The sequence below is a fragment of the Scyliorhinus canicula genome, chromosome 9 (genome assembly GCF_902713615.1).
Source record: "Scyliorhinus canicula chromosome 9, sScyCan1.1, whole genome shotgun sequence".
In the NCBI taxonomy this organism is placed as follows: Eukaryota; Metazoa; Chordata; class Chondrichthyes; order Carcharhiniformes; family Scyliorhinidae; genus Scyliorhinus; species Scyliorhinus canicula.
The window spans coordinates 29,080,355-29,106,089 of record NC_052154.1 but is presented as its reverse complement, the minus strand read 5'-3'; the positions used below and the strand labels follow the sequence as shown (position 1 = coordinate 29,106,089).

The 25,735-nt window shown below is 47.0% G+C and overlaps 1 protein-coding gene across 3 annotated transcripts in view; it reads right to left on the bottom strand.

Annotated features, from left to right (window-relative positions):
* LOC119971178 (myosin-3) overlaps positions 1 to 25,735 on the bottom strand; it is a 1,049,419-nt gene that overhangs the window by 2,157 nt on the left and 1,021,527 nt on the right. The window lies entirely within an intron of this gene.

The window sequence follows — 25,735 nt, the reverse complement described above, 5'->3', positions numbered from 1 at the left end:
TTTCACAATATGTTTTTATTGCAAGGTTGCACTGAAAAAATGACGTTGAGGTTTAGGTTTTTGAAAACTATTTGTGCCATATTACGTGGTGCATTTAAAATGCATGAATAAATAATTGTGCTTTGTGAAGCAGGCCAGGTGCAAAATGGTCGCTGTGCAGTTTAGGAGGTGCTTGCACATTTCTGGTCCGAGGTAAGAAGAAACACTTGGAACTTTGAACTGCAGTTTACTCCTGGCAGGAACGTGGCATAATGAGTGGCTACCCCATATGGCAGTGGTAGTAAAGAACCACAACTGACAGATAGAATTAGGTATCTCAGGACTGTCATGGACTCTTTGGAATAGTTCCCAGTGCAAGGTAAATGGATTGATATCCTGGTAAGTGGTATGGTAATTGGGGGAGGGAGAAAAGGACAGTGGAGACTCTCCCAATCCTCTTGGTCCAGGACAGAGAGACTGGAGGGTAGAAGTGCACAAATGATTGGTAGCAGGGCAGGTTCAGAAAGTGGTTAATAACGGAATTCTGGGTTTTATAAATAGGGGCATGGAGGACAAAAATAAGGAAATTATGATGAATAATTGGAGGTGGTAAAAAAAACACTGGTTTGACCTCAATTGGAGCATTGTGTCCAGTTCTGGGCTCCATGCTCTATGCAAAGGCATTAGAAAGAATGCAAAAAAGAATGGTTCCAGGGATTAGGATCTTCATCACATGGATAGGTTGGAGAAGCTGGGGCTGTTCTCCTTGGAAAAGAGAAGACTAAAAGGGGATTTAATAGAGCTTTTCCGAATCATGAGGGGTTTGGACACCAGATAGACAGAAGGATCCAGAACCAGGGGACATTGGTTTAAAGTGATCGGTGAAAGAAGAAATGGTGACATGAGGAAAAAGCTTTTTATGCAGCAAGTGGCTAGGATAATGCACTGCCTGGGAGTGTGCTGGAGGCGGCATTCAACTGAGGCCTTCAAAAGAGAACTGGATAATTATCTGAGGAGAAAGCTTTGCAGTGTTATGAGGGAAAAGGAGAGGGGAGAGTGGGACTAGCTGAGTTGTTTTTGGAGAAGACAGGATTGGACATGATGAGCCCTCTTTCATGCTGTATCTATCTTATGGTCAGATTTGGAAATTTGCAATCTATCATTTTGCCAGATCAAGGTTGGAATAGAATCCCCTGCTCTATTTTAACTCCTGATTTCCTTTCAGCAGGGGTTATAATGAGCCACATGTTGTGTGAAGTATACAGCTTTAATGTTTGAAAGAACATAAAAATGACTGGCATTTGTGGAACAAACAGTCAAAATCAGGGACACTGATTTTTTCACTGTGCATATCCTTAGCCTGAGCACCCAAAAGCTGATGGGCGAAATTCTCCAACCTTCCGCTGGCTTGGACAATCGCCACGCGAATCGCGCGATGCCGCTCCGACGCCATTCTCAGATGCGTGGCAAAACGGGCGGCCGCATATGGCTCCCAGCCGCTCAGAGAATCGCCGAAAATGGTCGCAGCGCGATTCTCTGCTGGAGCAGGGATTCTCTGAGCCGGATAGGCCGAAGTCCCACTGGCGTGACCGGATGTCACGGCGCGCTGTTCTAACATGGTATAAAGCAGCCTCAGCCAGTTGTGTTGGCTGACGCTGCGGGAGGAGGTGGCTGACAGCGTGGAGTGGGCCCGGGGGGGGGTTTGATATCTTTGGGGGGGGAGCCTGGCACGGCCATGTCTGCGGGCAGTGTGGGGGAGGCTGCCGGAGGTGGGGGTGGGGGTGAGGGCACATATCTGGGGGTGTTGGGGGAGGGGGCTCATACATCCGGGGGTGGGGGGCACACATCCAGAGGTGTTGGGGGAGGGGGCTCACATATCCGGGGGTGGGATGGGGGGTGGGCCACACATCCGGGGGTGGTGGGCGGGGAAGGAGCGGTGGGGACAACAAAGGCTACGAGCGGCCACAGCCCGCCATAGCAGGGCAATCCTCCGGCCAGACCCCATGACGGCGGACACGTGGCTGTCCACCCAACCCGTTCGCTTTGCGGCGCAGGCAGCCCGGCCATCCTGACGTGTGCAGGACACCCGCACCCCACCCACCAAACTGGTGGGATTGTTATGGGTTTAGAGAATCCCAAAGTGTATCATGGAGTTCACCTGACCCACAACTTTTAATAGATTGTGGTTTGGGGAGCACATGGCTCACTCTACAGGAATGATAAAACAGAAATGGAAAAGTACTTTTTAAAACAAAACAATGTTTATTCTATGAACTCAAGTTAACCTTTTTAAAACAAACAGTGAATATCTTAGCAACCATTAATTCAAGTATACCCCCCAAAGAATACAACACTAAGTAATCTGTATGCTGTCTTTTTAACACCCAGAAGACTTAACAAACCTCTAAACAGAAGCACATCAGGGTTTACATTCAATACTGAAAACATTTATAATTCTGAATTCACCAAATGATTAAGAGATAGTCCTTCATGGCAGAGAGCTCAACAATACAGCTGCTTTGGCTGACTTCAGCTGCAACACACTGGAAAACCCAAACACACCAAAGCTTTTCACAAAGTGAAACTAAAGAGCAGAAGTAAAGCTCAGCTCCACCCACACTCTGACATCACTCCAGCAACTCAATTTCTTAAAGGTACTCTCACATGACAGGCACCCACCAGCGGGTATGTCCAGGGCGGCATACACGGGAGCCCCCTGGTGCGGGCACTGCCACCAGACAGTGGCCCTGGCAGAGGGGACAGCCGACGGGTCTCAGGGCACCAAGGGGGCAGGGGTGGGGTCGTGCTGGCAACTGGGCCGTCCATGTAGCCCATGGCACCTGGTTGTGGAGGGGTGTATACCAATGCTGTAACCCTGTCTACTCTCACCTCCTACAGATAGCACAATGCTTAGCCATCTCCCAGTGTTGTTGGCCGCCGTGGCGGGGCCTGCTGCCCATCATGAGGACCAGTGGGAGCTGAAGCATGGGTGTGACAGGGAGTCTGTTGTAGAGCAGCAGGCTGCAGTGGGGCACGTGCATGCTGCCCAGGCCGCAGGGCCACATGCCCGAGAGGCACAGGAGGAGCACCACGCCGTGCGGGAGCCACAGCAGGAGGATGACGAGGAGGAGGAGGGTGTGCCATGGCCACGGAGGCGTCAAATGCGACAATGTGAGTACCGGCCCCGCATGTCCTTCGAGGACCTCCCGGACAGGGCGTGCAGGAGGAGACTCCGGCTGACCCGGGAGACCGTCGCCCACATCTGCCACCTGATGGCACATCTGGCACCACGTGGATCTGGGGGTGAACATGCCACCCCAGTGGCCGTCAAGGTGATGGTCGCCCTCAACTTCTTCGTGACGGGGTTGTTCCAGTCACTGAGTGGGTACCTGTCTGACATCGCCCATCCATTGGTGCACAGGTGCATCTGGGCAGTCACCGACACTCTGTACGACATCGCGGACCGGTACATACAGTTCCCTGAGGACTGCGCCCACCGGGATGCCAGCGCAGCGGGTTTCGCCGCTGTTGCCCGGATACCCATGGTGCAGGGGGCGATCGATGGAGTGCACATCGTCATGCGGCCCAAGTCGGAGGAAAGGGTCATGTGTCTGAACAGAAAGGATACATATTCAATCAATGTGCAGGTGGTCTGTGACCACAGGATGACGATCCTGCACGTCTGCGCCAGGAACCCTGGCAGTGTGTATGCCTCCTTTACTCTCCCAATCGTTCATCCCTGCCATGTTCGAGGGACCCCACCCCCCCTCCCCTGAAGATGCGCTTCAGGTACCTGGACTGCTCTGGGGGGCCCTCCAGTACCCGTCGGAGAGGGTCAGTGCATCGTCGTGGTCTGTTGTGTCCTGCACAACATAGCCCAGCAGAGAGGCGATATGCTGGTGGAGGAGGAAGAGGAGGAGGACGGTCAGGATGAGGGGAACTCTTCTCCAGATGAGGGGGATGGCAAGGGGGAAGCAGATGCACGGGACATGGGGGATGGACGGCAACAGGAGGCTGCCCAGAGCCGCCAGCTGGGTCAGCAGGCACGGGTGCCGCTGGTAGCTGCACGTTTCGGCGACCACGGTGGGGGTCAGCAGTGATGGGCATGGGTACAGACAGAAGAGTTCGGCACCTCCCCCATCACCGACCACCCTCACCCCCCCACCACCGACTACCCTCACCCCCCCACCACCGACCACCCTCACCTCCCCCACCACTGACCACCACCGACCACCCTCACCCCCCCACCACCGACTACCCTCACCTCCCCCACCACCAACCACCCTCACCCCCCCCCACCACCGACCACCCTCACCCCCCCCACCACCGACCACCCTCACCCCCCCACCACCGACTACCCTCACCTCCCCTACCACCACATCACCCGCATGCATACGACCCCTCCATGACACATTCACCTGCGGCACAACGGGATGGAGGCAAACGGTTGATGGTGTAAGCGAGTCTGGTACAAGGCATGGAGTATGATGACAGCCGGCCGTGCTATGGGCTCCGAGCCATACATCGTTCGAAAATGTCTGACTCATGGCTATAACATCAAGACCCTCCACCTGGGTGCACCTTGCACGCGGCCCAGATATTGCATCCCATGGCCCTGGCATACGGCTGGGGGCGGGTTGGCGTGGGAGAACCGTGGGCGGTGGGGAGGCACATCACACGCACCAGAGCTCAACTTCTATCGCAGCATCCCTCGCACACATTGGCACACAGTCCCCGCCAGCATCGGACAGAGTACAGAGGCAGCTCACATAGGTGTGGAATGTGTTTAATAACAGACGTCCTGTACATGTGCCTTAGCCCATCTAACTATTCTGTGCCCTGCACTTGTGCCAACTTACTCATCAGTGTCTACCTTTCTGGCCTTACAGGCCCTATGACTACATCTCAGTGTTCCCCCAGACGGTACAGTAGAACTGGAGGTGGACTCCTGTGATTCCTGCCCTGTAACTACGGTCCCCTTTGGTGGTCGTTTCCTGGGGCGGCCCGGCCTGGATACTCCAGGCTGCACCTCGGGCAATTGGGATGGCGTGGTGCCACCCTGTTCTGCCCACTGCCCACTAGTGGCACCAGGGACGGTAAGGACGGGGGAGGGGATCCGAGGTGGCGTGGCGTTCTGGCACCCCCCCCCTGCAGGGGGAGCCGGAACAGGCCCCAGCACCTCCTCCTCCCTCGGGGTGCCCGGTGACCCCCGGGGCTCTCCATGGGATGTGGGTGCGAACGGATCCAGCACCCGGGGCACCACCATAATCTGGCACTGCCAGTCCTGGAGGCCCGCGCTGGTATCGACCAGGGTCTGGACGTTCGCAGCCATGGAGCTCAGGGAGTTCGCCATCCCTGTCTGGCTCTGTACAACGCTGTCCATCATCTGGGCAATGGCACTGATTCTCTCAGCGATGGCCTGCTGGGACTGGGCCATGGACTGCTGAGACTACGCCAGGTTTTTGAGTGCGGCTGCGATGTTCAGCTGGACCTGGCTCATGGCTGCCTGTGAGATGGCAGCCCTGTCCTGGGCCATGGAGGACGCGTGCACAGATAGCCCCAGGCCCTGCAAACTCAGTCCCATGCCCGACACCGTCGCCACCATTTCCTCCACCGCGGACACCACCCGTGCGGTGTTGGCCTGTGTGGCACTCATAACCGGCACCATTTCCTACTCCTGGACGCGGATGCACTCCTGCACTTGCATCTGCAGGTGCTGGAAACCGGCCGTCACACCATCACGCCCCTGGGTCCCTGACTGCATTGGGTCTATGGGTGGGTAGGGGAACTCCAGGAACCCTGGACCCGTCTGAGCGGCAGGTGTTTTCCGGAGCTGGGCTGCCCTCTGACCGCCCGGCCCCTCGGCTGCTCCTACGTCCAGCTGCTGTACCGGATCGGCTGTGTGGTGCGCACCAGTTAGTGTCCCAGAAGCCTCATCACTAAAATGGCCAACTGAGGCGAGAGTATCTGCAGTGGCAGAGGGTGCAGGGGACAGCTGTGACGCAACCTCGGTGTCTTCATCGGACCTGAGGTCGGGGGTACCCTGGGGTGCCATGTCCCGTATGTTCGTCTCTTCCGTGGTGGTGTCGTGTTGTGTTCTTTCATGTCTGTCTGTCCCCTGTGTGCTGGTGTCCTGTTTCATCGTGTCGTGCCTGTCCGTCCCGTGTGCCTGTGTCATTGTGTCGTGTCTGTCTGTCCCCTGTGTGCTTGTGTCCTGTGTCGTCCTGCTGTGTCTGTCTGTCCCATGTGTGTCCTGTGTCGTCGTGTCGTGCCTGTCTGTCCCCTGTGTGCCTGTGTCGTCGTGTCGTGTCTGTCTGTCCCCTGTGTGCTTGTGTCCTGGGTCATCGTATCATCACTGGACTGGGCCGGAGGGCTGTTGTTGGAGCTGCCCTCCCCATCGCTGCTGGAGTCCCTGTGGGCTGGCCGTCCAGGCGCTGGCCGGGGGCGATGCCTGCCAGGTGCGCCCAGTTGGTCTGCGTCGGCTGGCCGTCCAGGCGCTGGATGCCGGCGGTATCTGCCAGGTGCTCCGGGTTGGTCACCGCGTGGCTCTGCGACACATGTGGGGGGGTAGGCGGCTTGGTGCCATGGGCACGTTGCTGGGTACTCACCCTGGCTGCCCTCAGTAGGTCGTTGAGCTTTTTGCGGCACTGCTCACCAGTCCTGGGGATCAACGCGATGGCACTGACGGCCGCGCCCACCTCCCTCCACAGATGCCGGGCCACGTTGGGTGGGACCCTCTGGCCGGGTCCAGGGCACAGATGCCCTCTCCTCTCCTCGAGGGCGTCTCCAGATCATGGTTGCTGAACCGGGGCGTTGCTCGGCATGGCACCATGTTACTCCGTTGGCAGCCTGTGCGCTCGCGTCGCCACGTCTCCGATGCTGCTCCAAGGCCGCGCCCCCGCGCTTCCCACCGCGCCCACGTTGGCCCCCTTGTAGCGCAGAATGGAGTCCCGGAACGGAGTCCCGGAACGGGTGCCAACCGCGGAGTGAAACACTTCCGTTTTGGCGCTGGCGCCGACACTCTGCCGTCAGAGAGGAGAATCGCGCCCCATGCTTCTGCCATTAGCAGACTAACACCTTAAATTCTAAGCTCCTGCTCGGAATCTTGTTGCTGAATTACCATAATTGTGCTGTTTCTATTCTGTACATTTTGAATCGGTTCAGTGCTTTTTAGATACAAAACCAACACAAATGTTCAATGCAAAAAGAGACAAGTGCATTTCCGCGATCATCTCTAACATTGATATGTACGGAATGGAGCTCAAGGCCAATCTAAGGTGAAAGCAAATCAAAACAAGTGTCCCTAATTTGTCGTCTCTTTGATTTTGTGGTCTTATGTCCTTGATTGGTTGGTTTAAAGGTCAAGATGTAAGAAAGGAAGATTGTAATTAGAAGGGAATGGTGGTTAAAATGAGTACAGCCTTTCTATGTTAATGGGCTCGTCACTGTAGAAAGAGTTGCTGCAAAAGCACATCCCATTTAGCTCCAGAGTATGAAAATGAAATGAATATTGTTTTCTTCATGCCAAAACCATGATGACAATCTCTGAAGACAAAACCAATTGCACAAGTTGCATCTGAAAGGAGGTGTTGCATCTATTCCATGACACATCTTTCACGTAAATGAAAATGATCACAAATATTCTGTACTATTCAGATAAAGCACAATCATATTGTACTGAAAGTGCTATATTACATATGCCATGACAATTTAAAAAAAAAGCCATGGGATTTGTTTGCATAATTTGGCACAAAATAGAGTGATTTGCACCAGTGTTCGTTACAGGTAAGTGATGTTTTATTGCTTCTGGATATGTTTGATGTAAATTATGAAAGGCAATTGAAAGTAAGAAGTGTGCTATTAACTAAGACAGATTTGTTTAACAGCTTGCCTAAGTGCCTGTCATTATTCATAATGTATGCAGACGTTTGATATTAAAGTGCTCAATATGGTGAAAGCATCCTTTGTTGAGTATAAAATAGACAGCATACATAAGTCATCAATTTTAAAATGTGAACACTTTTAGAGGTGGTATAATTGTAGCAATATTCAAATGTAACATTTGGAAAATGTGACTTTTTTGTGAGATCTAATATTTTTTTCATGGTTCATGATCATCAAAGTGATTGTGAGCTGGAGAAATAGAATGTTTTGTACTTGCTGACAGCATTGAATCCGCTCAGGTTAATTATGACATGAAGATGTCAGAGCATTAATCTCCCTCCATTGGACCGACAATGCAACTGACCCAATGGACTAATGACAAGCCCCTTGAGACTGATGTCAACGAGTGGAATTTTCCCATCTTTTGACAGAATGGCCAGTAACTTCCATTTTTAAAATAAAATAAAAATAGACACCCGCTCTCCCCCATGGAACAAGTCCCCTGTCATGTTCTGCACACTGGCCGGTATGAATGATGCATGACAGAACATCTAGTTCTTGACTGGTTAAAATAATTTATCATAAAACAAATGCGTGGTAAAGATAACTGGAATAAATATGTTACAAACTACTAACACTAACTAATTAATCTAGAGCAAAACATATCTATCCACTAACACGACTTACTCCAAACTCCCCCAGGCACAGAGTCACATGGTAGGTTTACACTGTCACCTGCTGGTCGGAGGTCATGTACATTATTGTATACAAGATTGCTTATGCATATCATCACATCCCCTTTCCTTTGGAAATGTAGTTAGTTACATTCATGACTTAATTTTTTACAATGTGATCGGATATCCATAAATCACTATAACATTCAACTATTTACAGTCTATCACAAATTCAGTCTCTCAGGTTTACATTGTTGCCTTCAAGATCTTCTGAGTGGCTGCCAAATCTCTGAAGTTACTTCATCTTCCTTTATAGCTGTGGATGCTGCTTGTTGTTCTTCTTGTATTGTGTCTTTATGTTGTTGTGGCACTGTGTGCTGAACTGTATCTTTTTCAGCTGTCTTAGGGCTGCTAAAAGCTTCCTCTTGCGGTTGCATTACAAAAGGTTGCTGAACTTTCAGCAGAGCTCTTCTGTTCCTCGTTAAGATTACACTGTCATCCGTGATGATTAGATACAAATTTGGACCTGCCTGTCGCAGTACCTTCACATACTTAGACCATCCATTCTCTTTGAAATCTTCCAGTCTGATTGTGTCATCTGGCTGCAATGGTTAGAACCTTCTCGCGGATTTATCGTCAAATCTCTTTGTGGATTTGCCGTCAAATCTCCTTTGCCTCCTTTTTTGAAAGATCTGGGCCGGGATTCTCCCCTACCCGGCGGGGCGGGGTGTCCCAGTGTGTTGGAGTGGCGTGAACCACTCCGGCGTCGGGCCGTCCCAAAGGTGTGGGATTCTCCGCACCTTTAGGCGCCAAGCCCTCATTTTGAGGGGCTAGGCCCGCGCCGGAGTGGTTCCCACTCAGCCGGCTGGCGTGAACGGCCTTTGGCGCCACACCAGCCGGGGCCAAAAGGACTTCACTGGCTGGCGTAAGTCCACGCATGCGCCAGAGCGTCAGCGGCTGCTGACGTCATACCGGCGCATGCGCAGGGGAGGGGGTCTCTTCCGCCTCCGCCATGGCAAAGGCGGAAGAAAAAGAGTGCCTCCACGGCACAGGCCCGCCAATCGGTGGGCCCCAATCGCGGGCCAGGCCAGCGTGGGGGCACTGGGTTAGATTGCCCCCCCCACCCCAGGACCCCGGAGCATGCCGCGCCGCCAATCCCGCTGGTCAGGTAGGTGGTTTAATCCACGCCGGCGGGAGAGGCCTGTCAGCGGCAGGACTTCGGCCCATCGCGGGCCGGAGAATCGCTGCGGGGAGCCCGCCGACCGGCGCGGCGCGATTCCTTGTTTCCTCTGTAATTTTGGAGTAACGGACTCGTTCAGCAGTTTGAACTGAAGCTTCCTACACTGTGTGTAGCTGTTCACTCTCCTGCGCTGTGTGCAGTTTTTTTTAGCATTGCTTCAATATCTCAGTTGATGCCCGGCCAATAGACTGTGTTTTCAGCTTTTTCCTTACACTTTTTTCTTCTCATGTGCTCTTCATGATTTTGCTAAGAATCGCCGATCTTAATGAGCGCAGAATTACAATTCTTTTTTTCGCTGCAAAAATCCATTTGCATCATTTAACTCTGCCCTTACATTATAAAAACTTGAGCAGGAACCTTTAGGCCCTCCCTCGTAGAGATATGTGATCACCTTTTGCAAGACTGTGTCTTTAGTGGTTTCCTCCTTTATTTTGAGACAAACCATAGAGTTTGCCAAATCTGTAGGCTCTTCTATGCATTAAAGTAGGCCTAAAGCTGTCATCCTTTCTAGCTCAGCCTTCAATTTGTCTCTCAATGGAGCTGGTATACATCTCGGTGCGTATATTACTGGCTTCGCGTTCTCCTTTAATTGAATTTATATGTGTACGGTAAAGTGTCAAAGCCTTGAAACATCTCAGGAAATGCCTTCAGTATGGAATCTACTGATGCATGTGGGCTGGTTGCAGAGCTGGCTGCACTGTAAACCCGCTTAACTAGCTGAAGCTCCTCAGATGCTTCTACTGCTCGTAGAGATTCATGTTCCACCTCTACAATGAAAAACCTTACAGTGTGAACTCTGTTTTTCACATTTACATCGAGCTCACATGCTCCTAGCATCATAATTTCATTTCCATTGTTGTCTCTTAATCGTACTTCTTTGTTTGCTACTTTTGGTTTAATCCTCAACTCTTTTAAATCTGGCAAGCTGATAAGGTTGGTCTTCGCACCTGTGTCGAGCTTGAAGTTTATTAATGTGTCATTAATCATTCATGGAACTGTCCATTTGTCTTTTGGAGTATTTGCATCTGATTCACTATTGCTGCAAATAGTCATGAAAGTGTTGTCATTTTGCATGACTTGACTATTTTTATCTTCACTAGCAATCGTGTCAACTAAGAATGTGTCTTCGAGACACACTTCATCAACAGTGTTGCTGGCTTTTGTTTGTTCCGCTTTTTTCCTGGAAAAGCATTGCGTCGCAGAATGAATTTTGCTGTTACAGTTGGAGCATATCTTTCCAAATGCTGAACATTGTCATGGCAAATGTCGTCTGCCGCATCGCAGGCATGAAATGGAGGATTGGGTTGGCCGTTCAAAATGGCCACCTGCGCTGGGATCCCATTTTTTATTCAAGTGCGTCACTATATTAATGGCATCGGCTGCCTCTTCTATCTTTGTGCTAAAATATCTGAGATTCAATGTGTTAATCTGATTTGCTGCAAGCTTGCTAGCGTGACATATTTTGATCGCACCATCAAGCCAAAACTCTCTCTCTCAAGAGCCTCTCGCGTACCTTGTCATTAGAAATCCCGAACATGATCTGATCGCGGATAATTGACGCCTTAAGGGTACTAAAATTACACAACTGTGCCTTCAACCGCAAGTCGGTTAGAAAACTATGAAATGATTCGCCTGCGTTCTGGGTGCACGTGCAAAATATGAAGCGCTCGAATATTTAATTTTTTTTAGGAGCGATGCCGATCAAATTGCTTGAGAACTTTGTTGAAGTTCTTGCTAGCCGCCTCACTATTGAAGACCAAGGTGTTAAAAACTTCAATTGCTTCGGGACCTGCGACAGTGAGCAGCAACGCGATACGTCTCTCATCAGGTTGTGCCTGCAGACCAAGGCTGCAACATAGAGTTTGAACTGCTGCTTAAACACCCGCCAATTCTCGTCTAATAATAATAATAATTATAATCACTTATTGTCACAAGTAGGCTTCAATGAAGTTTCTGTGAAAAGCCCCCAGTCGCCACATTCCTGCGCCTGTTCGGGGAGGCTGGTACGGGAATTGAATCCGCTCGGCTGGTATTGTTCTACATTACAAGCTAGCTGTTTAGACCAGTGTGCTAAACCAGCCTCCTATGTTACCAGTCTATGTTACCAGTAACCCAAAACTCTTATTTTATTAAGTAGCGTTTTGTATGGTACCTTATCGAATGCTTTTTGGAAATCCGGGTATATTGTATCTACTGGTTCCCCTTCATTTATCTTGCTCATTACCACCTCAAAGAATTCTAATAAATCTGTCAGGCATGATTCCCCCTTCATAAAGCCATGCTGTCTCTGCTTGATTATATTATGCATTTCTAAATGTTCTACAATTACATCCTTTATGATGGACTAACATTTTTCCAATAACAGAAGTTAAGCTAACTGGCTGATAGTTACTTGTTTTGTGCCCCCCCCCCCTTTTTTTTAATAAAAGTGTTACATTGGCAGTCTTCCAATCTTCTGGGACTTTTCCAGAATTTAAGGATTCTTGGAAGACTACTACCACTGCATCCACTATCTCTGTAGCTACTTCTTTTAATATCCCTGGGATGCAACCCATCAGATCCAGGGGACTTATCGGCCTTTAGCCCTTTCATGTCCCTGGTATTTTTTCCCACGTGACTGTCATTGTATTTATTCCCCCCTCCCTTTCTGTCCTTCAATTATTTATTTTTGGAATGTTATTAGTGTCTTCCACCATGAAGACTGACACAAAGTATTTCTGCCATTTCCTGGTTCCCAGCTATTATTTCCCCAGTCTCATTTTCTAAGGGCCTATGTTCACTTTGGCCTCTCTTCTTTTTTATGTATTTAAATAAACTTTTGCTGTTCGTTTTTATATTACTTGCTAGTTTACCCTCAGAATTTATCTTCTCCCTCTTTATTTATTTTTTGGTAATCTTTTGTTGATTTTTAAAACTTTCCCAATCCTCTGGCTTACCAGTAACCTGTGCCACATCATATGTTTTGGAGAAATCCCCCTTAACAGTTTTACCTGTGTCTTCCAGTGTTGAACATATCTTCATTATTGTCAAATTGAGGAATATTATGAATTTTGACTTTAACAAAATGTGTGTTGGTGGGGGCGGAACTAACATCTCAGAAATCAGACTTCCAGTCAAAACCTCCTCCAGCTTGCCCACTTCCGCTTTTACTGTGGTGTGAATATGGGAGGCAGTCAACCTGCTGTAAGGAGGCTGTCCAGTCCTTTGCATGCGAGGCTCATTGTCATTCAGCTTTGTGACTTTAACGCTGATCAGTTAGGGTATCCAAAACTCAGGAAACACAACACCTACATCCAAGTAATGGATTGGCAGATCCAGGAGGCAAGTCCTTTACACTCCTGGATCCAGTGTGCCATAGGGAACACCCTATGACCCCACGATCTTCCCAGTGAGGCCACAACCTGGTCCACCAGTCCTCCGACCCCCCCAAAGCTGCTGATTCCACCTTATTCGGTCTTCCATCTCACCTCTGAAGCCTCCATTGGCATTGCCAGGCCTCCATTCAGTTTTAAAATCGCTACCAACCCCCACACCACAACATGGGGCCCCTGACCTCAAGCCTCTATCCTCATCACCATGACATACAATAACTGCCCAGAAATATTAATCCGAAGTGAGCTCCCAGATTATGAAAGAGTACTTTTCCTCCACAATTCTAATTTACTCATCATGATTCACAATAGATACACAAGTGGTTCAATTGCACAGTACTGTTGACAGGTTAGAGAAAGGATATCCAATAGTTACGTAGAATTTCAGAGTACAGAAACAAGCTACTCAGTCCAAAAGTCTCCTTCCATTTACTCCCACTTTTCATTTTTCATTCTACAATTCTGTAAATATTTAGTACATAATTCATATGTTTTAGAATATAACTTTTAGTTTTAGGAATTAAAGGGTAAAATGGGAAATAAATGGATAATCCTAGTTAAGAAATTGAAAACAAACCTAATGTTAAAGCATTTCAAACAAACCTCGCTTTAATTACCTGTATTTATCTTACAAGTTCGAAGTTGACAGTGGGGATAAAACCTAAACAATGGATGACCTATCTTTGGACCTTTCTGTTGACTCAGGGCGTCTGGAGAAACGGCAATTAAAGTATCAAATAACTGTGTTGAAGGTAAAATGATTTGCCTATATTTCTGTTTGAGACCATGGCAAAGCAGGCCATGTTACCATAGAGAAGGGCTGTCAGGGTAGAAGGTTCTTTTGTTTAAAAATCTGAGAGTATTTGCTGACAGTTCATTTTGGGGAACAGACAGAGGCAGTTACGTGTGGCCTGGATTATATCTCACCAGTTTGATGAGTCCATAGGAGATGAGTCGGTTCGGTCTGTCATAGAGTGATAGTCATAAGGTGTGACTTTCCCGAATCCGCGCGATGGCCTGACGGCGGCGTAAAAACCGGCGCGAACCACTCTGGCGTCGGGCCGACCAGAAGTTGCAGAATTCTCCGCACTTCCGCGGGCTAGGCCGGCGCCGGAGGTGTTGGCGCCATGCCAGCTAGTACCGAAGGGACTGTGCGAGTTAGAGCATGTGCAGAACCGCTGCCGTATTCTTGCGCATGCACAGGGGTGTGTCTTCTCTGCGCCGGCCATGGTGGAGCCCTACAGGGGCCGGCGTGGAAGGAAGGAGTGCCCCACGGCACAGGCCTGCCTGCAGATCGGTGGGCCCCGATCGCAGACCAGGCCACTGTGGGGGTCTCAAAGCACTCTACCCCTTCTCCCCCCTCCCCCCCGGGGTCGGATCCCCCACGTCCTCCTGAGCACTGCACCAGCCAATTTACCTGCCAGGTCCCGCCGTGTGGGACTATGTCCAATCCACGCCGGCAGGACTGGCCAGAAACCGGCCCATCGGGGTCCGGAGAATTGCCCATCATGTCTATGCCGGTCAAAAACAACCACCTAACCATTCAAGTAGAGAAAATATTAACCTCTTGATTCACTCTGTGGAATATGGATCAGGCTCAATCTCGGAATTTGTGATGGACAAACAGCTGGAATATTTGCTCGAGCTTGCAGCTAGTGGAAGAAATCTACAGTGGTGCTGACAGAGCTTTGTGGGAGAAAACGGTCAACAGAAATAGCTTGGAAAGCTGTAGAAAACCAGTTGGGTATCTGCTGGTGGTATGCATTTAAGTAATACATCCCTACTGGTGGAACATCAGGTGACTTGTGATGCCAACAGAGTGTTGCCGCAGGTTGTAGTTCTCCATCTTAGTATTATATGAGCAGTAACATCCCCTGAATAAACCTTGCATCATGTTTGGAAAAAATCCGAGTGTGTGACACCTGCATACCATTTATTTTTGTGGCCCATTGAGAATATAAAAAAAATAAAACTGGCGATGAGAATTTAGGCAAGAGAAAACTGGTGAGGCACTAAAACTGTTGACGAGTAAAATGAAAACGGCGGCAAGAGCGGAGGAGACCATCTGGAAAAAAAAATGAAGCACAACTGTGATTGAACAAATGAAGAACAAAAGTTTCAAAAACTTGGTTGGAAGTGAATAGACTCTGGGCTGCAGAGACCACGCACATGGTGAAGTGAAACGGGCTGCGGGAATGGGGATTAAAAAATCTTTCCGATTCTGTGCAAGCTACTACTCGATTGGAGAAAAAAAAGTGGATTTTAGACCTCTTGTTTCATGCATAAAAAAGAAATAGAAGGGAGGAAGGTTGAAAGAAGTACAGGTCTTGGGAGCAGGTATCCAAAATGGTGAACAAAGGTGGCGCCATGGAAGCATTTGGTAAAGACGGTGCGACTTGGAACTCGTATGAAGAGAAATTTAAACTTTATCTGATAGCTAATCGAACTCCAGAGGACAAAAGGATGCAACATTTCTCAGTTTGATAGGGCGTAAAACTTTTATGCTACTGCAAAATCTAGTCCATCTAACAAAGCCAGGAGACAAGACCTATAATGAATTGATGAAGAATCTGGAAGGGCACTTCTCACCAAGACAACTTATAATTACAGAAAGGTTTTGGTTCGAACATCATAGTCTGGAAAGAATTTTACAATTCGTGGTGACCTTAAGAAGGTCAGCAAAATACTGCGAAATTAGTGCAACACTAGACGACACCCTTTGTGATAGACTGGTATGTGGACTCTGCAATGAAGCTATTTAGAGGAAGCTGCTTACTGTTAGCAGCTTAACTCTTAAATCAGCTATAGAAATTGCTACATCAATGAAGCTAGCAGCAAAAGAGGCTTCCAAGATAGGAGCTGGAGTGAAGATCCTCAAGCTAGAAAACATAAAAAATAGGTCTGCACGGGTACAACCTTATCATTGATGGCACAAGTTGGATACTCATCCAAGGAATGCTGGAGTAGAGCAAATAAGTGCAAGAACTGTGACAAAAAGGACCATATTGCCAAAGCATGTTGGTCATGGTAAATGTCACCAACACCTATGATACGCTATAGGAAGAAAACATCTAAGTCTACTAATCAAGATAATGGATGGAGTTCAAGACTCCTCAGGAGATGATGTACCTGACCAACTTCAAGAGCTGAAACTAGGTACCTTGACGGTATGGGAGACCAACATCTTTCTGGGCATTCCCAAAACTGGATTGATACTATCATTGATACTGGGGACAATTTCTAATCAGAAGTTAAAACATCTGCTAAAAGAACCCATCAAATGTCATCATATGGATGTATAAAGAAGAGGTTGTACCACAAAAAGGATACATTACCGTAACAGTGGAAGTAAATAGACAAATAGTGCAGTTGCCTCTCCACATTTCAGTGGAAACGTTCCTATTTTATTTGATAGAGAGTGGTTGGGAACAATTAAATTCAACTTGGGAGCGATGAGTTCATTCAAAGAATGGCCAACTTCTGGAAAAGGATAAAAAGGTGTTGAAGACTCACTAGGCTCAATGACAGGAGTTGAAGTCCAACTCAAAATAAAGCCAAACAGTATGTCTAAAGGTCTCAAAGCCAGAACTGTACCATTTGCCATCAGGTCAAAAGTTGAAGAACTAGAAAGACTAGTCCAAACAGGAGTCATTGAACTTGTTACCACAAGTGATTGGGCGACATCAATAGTTCCTGTACTAAAACGAGATGGCTCAGTAAGGATGTGTAGGGTTTCTAAGACATCTATAAACCCAGTATTGTGCACAGATCACTAACCACCGTTGCTGATTGAAGATTTATTTGCTGGACATTCTGGAGGGCAGAAATTCAGTAAAATCACAGGCATATTTACAAATGAAAGTGACTGCAAAATCACAGCCACTATTTGCTATCATGATGCACAAAAATCTGTTCTGTTACAGAAGACTTCCATTTGGATTAACATCTGCACCTGCTCTTTTTCCAGAGATCCATGGATCAAATTCTGAGTGGGCAAAATGGGGTGTAATGTTATTGAGATGACATCCTCATCACTGGCTCAAGTGCAGAAGAGCATTTGAAGAACTTGAAAGCTACATTGAAACATCTACAAAACCACAATCTCCGAGTTAAAAAGGAAAATTGTGACTTTTTCAAACTATCCATCAACTACCTGGTTCACATCAATGATAAAGTTGACTTGCATAAAGCACCGAAAAGGATGATAGACATCTTAGAAGCACCACATCCTCAAAATGTGATACAATTGAGGTAATTTCTGGGATTAATAAATTACGGTAAATTCATTAGCGATGCAATTGAAGCCTTTCTGCACTTTGTTCTGTGCCAAACAGATATGGCATTGGGCAGAGAATGCAAAAGTGCACACAAAGAGATAAAAGAAGTTTAAAGAAGTCAGAGCTATTGGTTCACTACAATTCCAGCTGAAGTTACAACTCGCTTGCGATGAGTTATCCAATGGGGTTTGCACAATTGTCTGGTACATAATGCCTTCAGGAGAGGAACGACTGACAGCATTCATTTCACAAACTTACTAGTACAGAAACGAGTTACGCTCAGCTAGGAAAATAAGCTTTAAGAATCAAACTTGGAGTAAGAAGGTTTCACCTTTACTTTTTTGGACGTAATTTTACTCTCTTGACAGATCATCAATCCTTCACAAAAATCTTTGAACGGTATCAAGGTATTCCTTCTTGGATCCCTAAGAATTCCACAAGGTCTCCCCGCCATGCCAGCGCACAGGATGGAGAGGTTGATCTCCACCCCAACAGGATCCACCTTCGGTAGATCAACGAAGTGAAGGCTACAACATCTGCCTCCGCACCCGATTCAAATCCCGGCTGATCCGACACCCCGAATATGGCCTTCCGAGGGCACGGGTCACGTTTCACGTGCACCATCTTAGGGATTACCCTAAAAACCTCCTTCCAGTAATCCTCCAGCTTTGGACAGTACTGAAATATATGAACGTGGTTTGTGGGCATCCCTTCGCGATGTTCACACACATCTTCTGCCCCCTCAAAGAGCAGGCTCATCCTCGCCCTTGTGAGGTGTGCTCTATACACCACCTTCAGCTGTATCAGCCCCAACCTCGCGTGCGAGGTGGAGGTATTCAATCTCCGGAGCACCTCACACCAGAACCCCTCCTCCATAGCCTCTCCCAACTCTTCCTCCCACTCTTCCTCTTTGATCCCTTCCAGTGGTGTCTTTTACTCTTCCGAAATAGTCCCGTAAACCGCCAACACTACCCCTTCGCCAATCCTCCTGTTGTCAGCACCTCCTGCAGCAATGTGGAGGCCGGCTCCATCGGGAAGCTCTGTATCTCCTTCTTGGCAAAGTCTCGAACCTGCATGTATCTAAACATTTCCCCCTGCTCCAGCTCATACTTTGCTCCCAGCTCCGTCAATCCTGCAAACTGATCCCCAAAAAACAAATCTTTTAGTGCCCTAACTCCCTTCTCCTCCCATCTCTGAAAATTCCCATCCCACTTAACCTGGCTCAAATCTGTGATTCCTCTAAATCGGCATTTCCCTTGACCCTGCCCCCAACCTGAAGTGCTGGCGAAACAGCCTCCAAATTCTCAACGGTGTTATTATTACCGAACTTCTGAGTATTTCCCCAGGACCATTGGGAGTGGCGCTGTTGCTGGCGCCTTCAAACCCGACCCCCTACACAAACTCTCCTCCAGTCTGACCCACTGGGAATCCACCCTTCTGACTCAGCTTTACACATTGGACTGGGCTGTGTTCACGACTCTGAAGTTTCTTGCGGTGTTGGGCTGAACAGTTGCCAAACCAGGCTGTAATGCAGCCAGATAGGATTCTATCGATGGTGCATTTGTAAAAGTTGGTAAGAGTTAATGTGGACATGCCGAATTTCCTTAGTTTCCTGAGGAAGCATAGGCACTGTTGTGCTTTCTTTGTGCTAGCGTCGCGTGGGTGGACCAGGACAGATTTTTGATGATGTGCACCCCGAGGAATTTGGAGCTGTTAACCATCTCCACCTCGGCCCCGTTGATGCTGACATTGGGTGTGTGCAGTACTTTGCTTCCTGAAGTCAAATGACCAGCTCTTTAGTTTTGCTGGCATTGAGGGATGGATTGCTGTTGTTGCAACCCCCACTAGGTTTTCTATCTCTCTTCTGTATTCTGACTCGTCGTTATTCGGGAACCGGCCCACTATGGTCGTGTCGTCAGCAAACTTGTAGATGGAGTTGGAACCAAATTTTGCCACGCAGTCATATGTGTACAAGGAGTATAGTAGGAGGCTAAGCACGCAGCCTTGAGGGGCCCCAGAATCAATTAAAGAATTTGAATGCACACTCAACTGCTTCAAACATTGAATTCATTCAAAACCGTTCTCTCTTATTGTGTTATTACAGATCAGATGATTTAATCTATTTAAGTTATATGGGTGGGATTCACCGTCGGCTGGATCCTCCGCTTCACCTGCACCGCACTCAAGCCTGTGGACTCCCCGACAGCGTGGGGGAGTCCACAATGGGAAACCCCATTGGCCGGCTTCTGGGATGGAGGATCCCGCTGTCGGCGAAGGCGCGCCGCACCAGAAAACGGGTGCGACGGGACGGAGAATCCCACCTCATATTCTTCAGAATCCTTCTTTCTTAATAAATATCTCCCCCATGTGATTCTCTCCTGTAAATCAAAATTATGCCAGCAATATTTAGTTGCTTATTGCAATGAGCTTGAAATGCTTGTTATATTTTGATTTGTAATCAGCACCTCAAAGGGTTAGTGTACTGAGATCCAAACCCACTTTGAACTTTCTGTAACTCAATCCTTAATGGTGCTGTAATTACCATTTCCCTTGACAAAATATTATACCTGCCTGCAGCTTTCTTTTTCTGGCATCAAATAGCAACTTCTGATGATTCTCTTACAGATATCTAAGGGAAAGGTGAGCTTACACCAGTCAATCCAATGCAGTGTAATAACAATATTCCCACAGCACTACAATGGTATCCTTATTATAATGCTCTCTTGCTGGCTTCTCAACATGAGAGTCGACACTGTGGAGAGGTTCTGATAGCTAGGTGGTTTTTTTTTGTATCTCATCAAGATTCGTGAGGAATCATTAAACAAACTGCAGCCTTGGTCATAAAATATTTAGGCAACCTGTATTCAATTTTTAAGTGTCAGTTCAGTAGCTTTGCACAGTTAGAGAAAGACTAATAATAATGGTCAGTGGGCTTTTGGCTCACGTGACTGTAATTAGGATGTGCTCCTTTGTAACTTTGTGTGCTGTGTTTAACAGCAACCTACTCTCAACTTTAGCCTGTACTGAGGCAACAAACCTTAGAACATAGAACATAGAACAGTACAGCACAGAACAGGCCCTTCGGCCCTCGATGTTGTGCCGAACAATGATCACCCCACTTAAACCCACGTAACCTGTATACCCGTAACCCAACAATCCCCCCATTATCCTTACACTACGGGCAATTTAGCATGGCCAATCCACCTAACCCGCACATCTTTGGACTGTGGGAGGAAACCGGAGCACCCGGAGGAAACCCACGCGCACACGGGGAGGACGTGCAGACTCCACACAGACAGTGACCCAGCCGGGAATCGAACCTTGGACCCTGGAGCTGTGAAGCATTGATGCTAACCACCATGCTACCTTGTTCAGGTTACTGGCGAAATCTAGAAAAAAGTTTCTTAAAAAAACTCTCTATTTTAAAATCTAAGATGCTTGATTGACACACCAGCACGTCAGAGGGGAAAACAAACTGGATGAAACTTGGGCTACCGACAGCGGCCAGGAGTTTCCAGACCCGCCCTTGGTTCCCACAAATTTGAACCCAAAGAAATGCGGAAAACATGCAAAGTTAATAATCCACTCATTGCTGCTTTGTGATCTTACTGAATGGTAGGTAATCTGATTGACAAAGGAAGCAGGTCCCACTGTTCGGTTCTTCCCTGGCCCTCTCCTGTGCAGCTCTCTCTGGAGATTCTATTGTGAGATCCTGTCCATTAGGTACACTGCCTATTTGTGTCTCTGGCCGTCTCTTACTTGTAAGAAAATGATCCAACTTCACAGTCTTCTTGCCTTGCTTGCCAGCAGCTAGAAAATGAAACCAACTCTCCTCCGTGATTTGGCGCAAAAAGCACATACGTACAGGGCGCTTGACATCAAGTGTACGTGCGGGCGAACAACCTTCTCACTGCTGCCGCTTCTGCCTGCAAGATTGCATACAGCCTCATTTCTTCTCCTTTAAAAGGTGGCAGCAGCCGCCATTCTCAATTCAAAAGCCAGTAGCGGCCATTGGGCACTTCTCCCATGCTCAGGACACCGTGGCAACGGTGCAACCAATCGCTTCGCAACCTTCCTGACACCCGCACTTTGAAAAACCCTGCACTAGGCGAATAAAACCACAAGATTCCACGATTTTGATCAAACAAAACAAACTTTACAACGTTAGAAATGTAAAACAATTTATAATATCTATCTCATAATGGGGCAGCACGGTAGCATTGTGGATAGCACAATCGCTTCACAGCTCCAGGGTCCCAGGTTCGATTCCGGCTTGGGTCACTGTCTGTGCGGAGTCTGCACATCCTCCCCGTGTCTGCGTGGGTTTCCTCCGGGTGCTCCGGTTTCCTCCCACAGTCCAAAGATGTGCGGGTTAGGTGGATTGGCTGTGATAAATTGCCCTTAGTGTCCAAAATAGCACTTAGTGTTGGGTGGGGTTACTGGGTTATGGGGTTACTGGGTTATGGGGATAGGATGGAGTTGTTGACCTTGGGTATGTTGCTCCTTCCAAGAGCCGCTGCAGACTCGATGGGCTGAATGGCCTCCTTCTGCACTATAAATTCTATGTAACTGTAAATTCTATCTATGAAATTATAATCTAGGAGGAAGGTGATGCATAGGAGTAGCGTCCCTATTCTGGGCCAGAGGTTCTGCGTTCAAGTCCCACTAAGGAAGTGATGGCTATGGAAGGCGTGGAAAAACATGGCCAAACTGGTTTATTAACAGCCTTTAAATTTTTCCAGTATGCCAATGGCTGATGGTAAAGAATGGGAGAGTTTCCTGGTCAACTATACTGCAGAAGGCAATGGTAACCGACTGTAGTATTTTGTCAGGCATAATCAGGGACAAATTCAATGGAAGCCCATGGTCACCAATTTCCTCTTAAGGCTTAGCACCTGAAGGAGGAGGGGAATCTTATGCACTACCATTCAGAACTAACAAGAGGTAAATATGCATTAACAGGTAAACTGCGGTCACATACACCATACTGCACATTAAAAGGAAGATGTGACCAAGACTGATCATATGTATTTCTCAACACCCAGTGATTACTGTGAATCACAACATTTCTTTAAAGTTCCAACTCCCTCATAAAGGAGTATGACCACACTTTCAAAGATATACCCTATGAATTCCCTCAAAGGCCACTTCAACTCAGACTGCCTGCATGACAGCTTCCCTACCGATGTTTCTTTCCTTCTGAGACCACATTCCACATGATTCAAAAAGCTGCACTCTCACCTCTAATTACCCATACATGCCCACCTCTTTTGCAGACTGCTAGCTTCACTAAGGTGGCACCGACTCTGGGTTTCTTTAAACTCCAGCTCACTCGCTGCACAGAGCTATAAATTGCTCCCAGGGCTCATCACCAGTCCTTTCCAGAATGGGACCAGCGATTTTCCACCCCTTACGCAGCTCCCCAGGATCTCTCTGAGGCCCAATTGCCTGGAACCTGATAACAGCTCCACCATGAGCTGCAAACCACACGAGGTCCAAACTGCAACCAACCGTTTCTCCTAACATACACTGCCTGAGAACCACCTTAAACTCCACTCATCTCCATGATGACATAGCCCTTGAGGTTTCACTGAATGCTTTTAAACTAATTTAGCTCCAACTTTCAAACCTTCTCTATGGACTTCATTTCTTTGCAGGCAGTGTTGTCATCACGTCACCATTACACCTCCAGTTCTCCAGAGAAGTAAACCCACCTGCTGTTTATTGTTCCAACTATTCTATTCTGATTCCATTAAATAAAAATAACTTTCTGAACTGCCATGTTATTTTAGGTTTTCTGGCAATCTCAAAAACTCAGCTTTTTAGTTACCTTACCTCCCAAAAATATTCTTCCCAGAACTAAACAACACCTCTAAAATATTACCATGAATAGACATTTGTCACAACATATTAAAACAATTTAATGGGTAGGAGTAAGACTGAGAGGGAAAGTTATTCTTCTGTTGCATGGAATACTATACTGAGGATGCTATATTGCATGTAAAGCAATTGATAATTTAATTCTCTTTTTTAACCAGGCTAATTTGTCAGCGTGAGGTTAGACAATCCCCAATGCCAAGTCAAGCATCCTCCAGCAAAGCGATGCAGTTAACACAGCACAATAAATATCCTTTGGTGCAAGGTTTGCACCATTTCTCTGTGATTCCAGATGGGGTTGTTACAAATATATTGTAAATATAAAACTGGGGGCAGCACGGTAGCATGGTGGTTAGCATAAATGCTTCACAGCTCCAGGGTCCCAGGTTCGGTTCCCGGCTGGGTCACTGTCTGTGCGGAGTCTGCACGTCCTCCCCGTGTGTGCGTGGGTTTCCTCCGGGTGCTCCGGTTTCCTCCCACAGTCCAAAGATGTGCGGGTTAGGTGGATTGGCCATGCTAAATTGCCCGTAGTGTCCTAAAAAGTAAGGTTAAGGGGGGGGGGGGGGTTGTTGGGTTACGGGTATAGGGTGGATACATGGGTTTGAGTAGGGTGATCATTGCTCGGCACAACATCGAGGGCTGAAGGGCCTGTTCTGTGCTGTACTGTTCTATGTTCTATAAATGGTCTGCAGTAGGAGATGATAAATAGTTGCAGGTTAGGACAGTTCCCTTTGCTGGAATACCTTGTTAAACTAACTGGAATGCTCTCTTAATGTCTTAGCTACTTCCAGCAAGTTTGTTAGACTATGGGCCATTCTTTACTTTTGTGAATTTAGAAGTTTAAAACAAATTTGTTTTAAAGGTATCCATTCGTTCAGCATCAGTAAAATCTATGCAAGCTTGGAAAGAAAATGTACAAGGACAACACCTCACTTAAAAAAAGTTTGAAAATTTGGTAGAAGCTTATTACATATAGTAAGACTGTACCACAGCATTGTAACATTTTTCTTTTAAATTTCTCAACTTTTGTTGCAGCAATTAGATTGGTGAGCTGGCCATATTATTCTAAAAACTACCAGTATCTTGGTTCCATGATATCATGTGCTTGGCATTCAGGAATAGATGGAGGATACCAAATGTAGTATTGTCCCCACCACATTCATATTTAGCTTGACAGATTACAAGGAGAAATGGGGCTAATTATTTGACATTATTGGAGGAGCAAATTAGAAAGACACCGTTCGTAAGGCATTGAATTGAGCATGTCAACTATTTTGGTCAATTCTATCAGTACTTACTGTGCTTACCAGTTTAACAGGCTCTGCTGTTTTCAGCCAAAGTCAGGACTTCAAGCAGTTTCTATCAGCTGTTCGCACCTTCTTAAAGCAAGATCTCTTTAGTGAGGAAATCCTGCCTGCAACTACTAATAATTTGGAAAGGGAATTGCTAAGTGAGATTTGCTGCTTTCTTCTTAAATATGTTGTTTTTTTCTAAAATATGTTGGTTACTTCCCTTTTTGATTTTACCATCCATTGTGCCATAAGCAGTGGGGTGGGGATTATTTTGTTTTGAACAATAATCATAACCATGATCTAGGGAGATATACTGATCAGGGAGAAAGTGAGAGATGAACAAGGTAGAGCATAGGAGGTTATAAATACAGTTTGATGATATCAGGAGAGTTGGAAAGCTGAGCTGAAATAAGAGAGAGCAGAATGGAGACATTCAGTAAAAATAGTTGGGTGGAAAAGAGGGAAAAATACAAGACAAGAGTAAGGGTGACAGCTTTGGGTAATAGAATGAGAGACAGTTTCTAAGGGGGAACACTAACCAAGAGCAGTACAAGAGGTACAATGTATTAGCAGGAGAAAGAAGATACTAGACAATCATAAGTGAGTCTGAAGGGAGAAAGGAAGAACAAAGTGGGTAATATCAGGGGAGACGCAGGGAAAGAATTAAATGTTTAATAACACAGGAGAGAACAGCAAAGAAGTGATGCTATATATAAAACAACATAAGCTTAGGATGGTGGTATGGATAACTCATACACAAAAGAAATCTTTACAATTTGATTCTATATTGATGGTTTTAATGAACATTTTGTTTGATACATTGGGATAAAAGATCAGGAATAAACTCTAACTCTTTATAATCAGATCTCAATCACCAAATACAGCATCAACACACTGGAATATTCATTATAAACTGCATCCAGATAGATTAATCAAGTGGACCAAAACTACTGTCTGTTCATATTACTGTGCAAGATCATTCAACTGCTTCAGTAGTTAAATCACAAAGTAGTTTACTAGATAATTGGCTGATCAAAAATTGAATGTGGTCCTCTATTTCTTTCTTTAACATGCAATTACTTTTGCTGATGTAAAAATGATTGAGATATATTCAAAATATTGTCAAAATGGATCAGCTTCT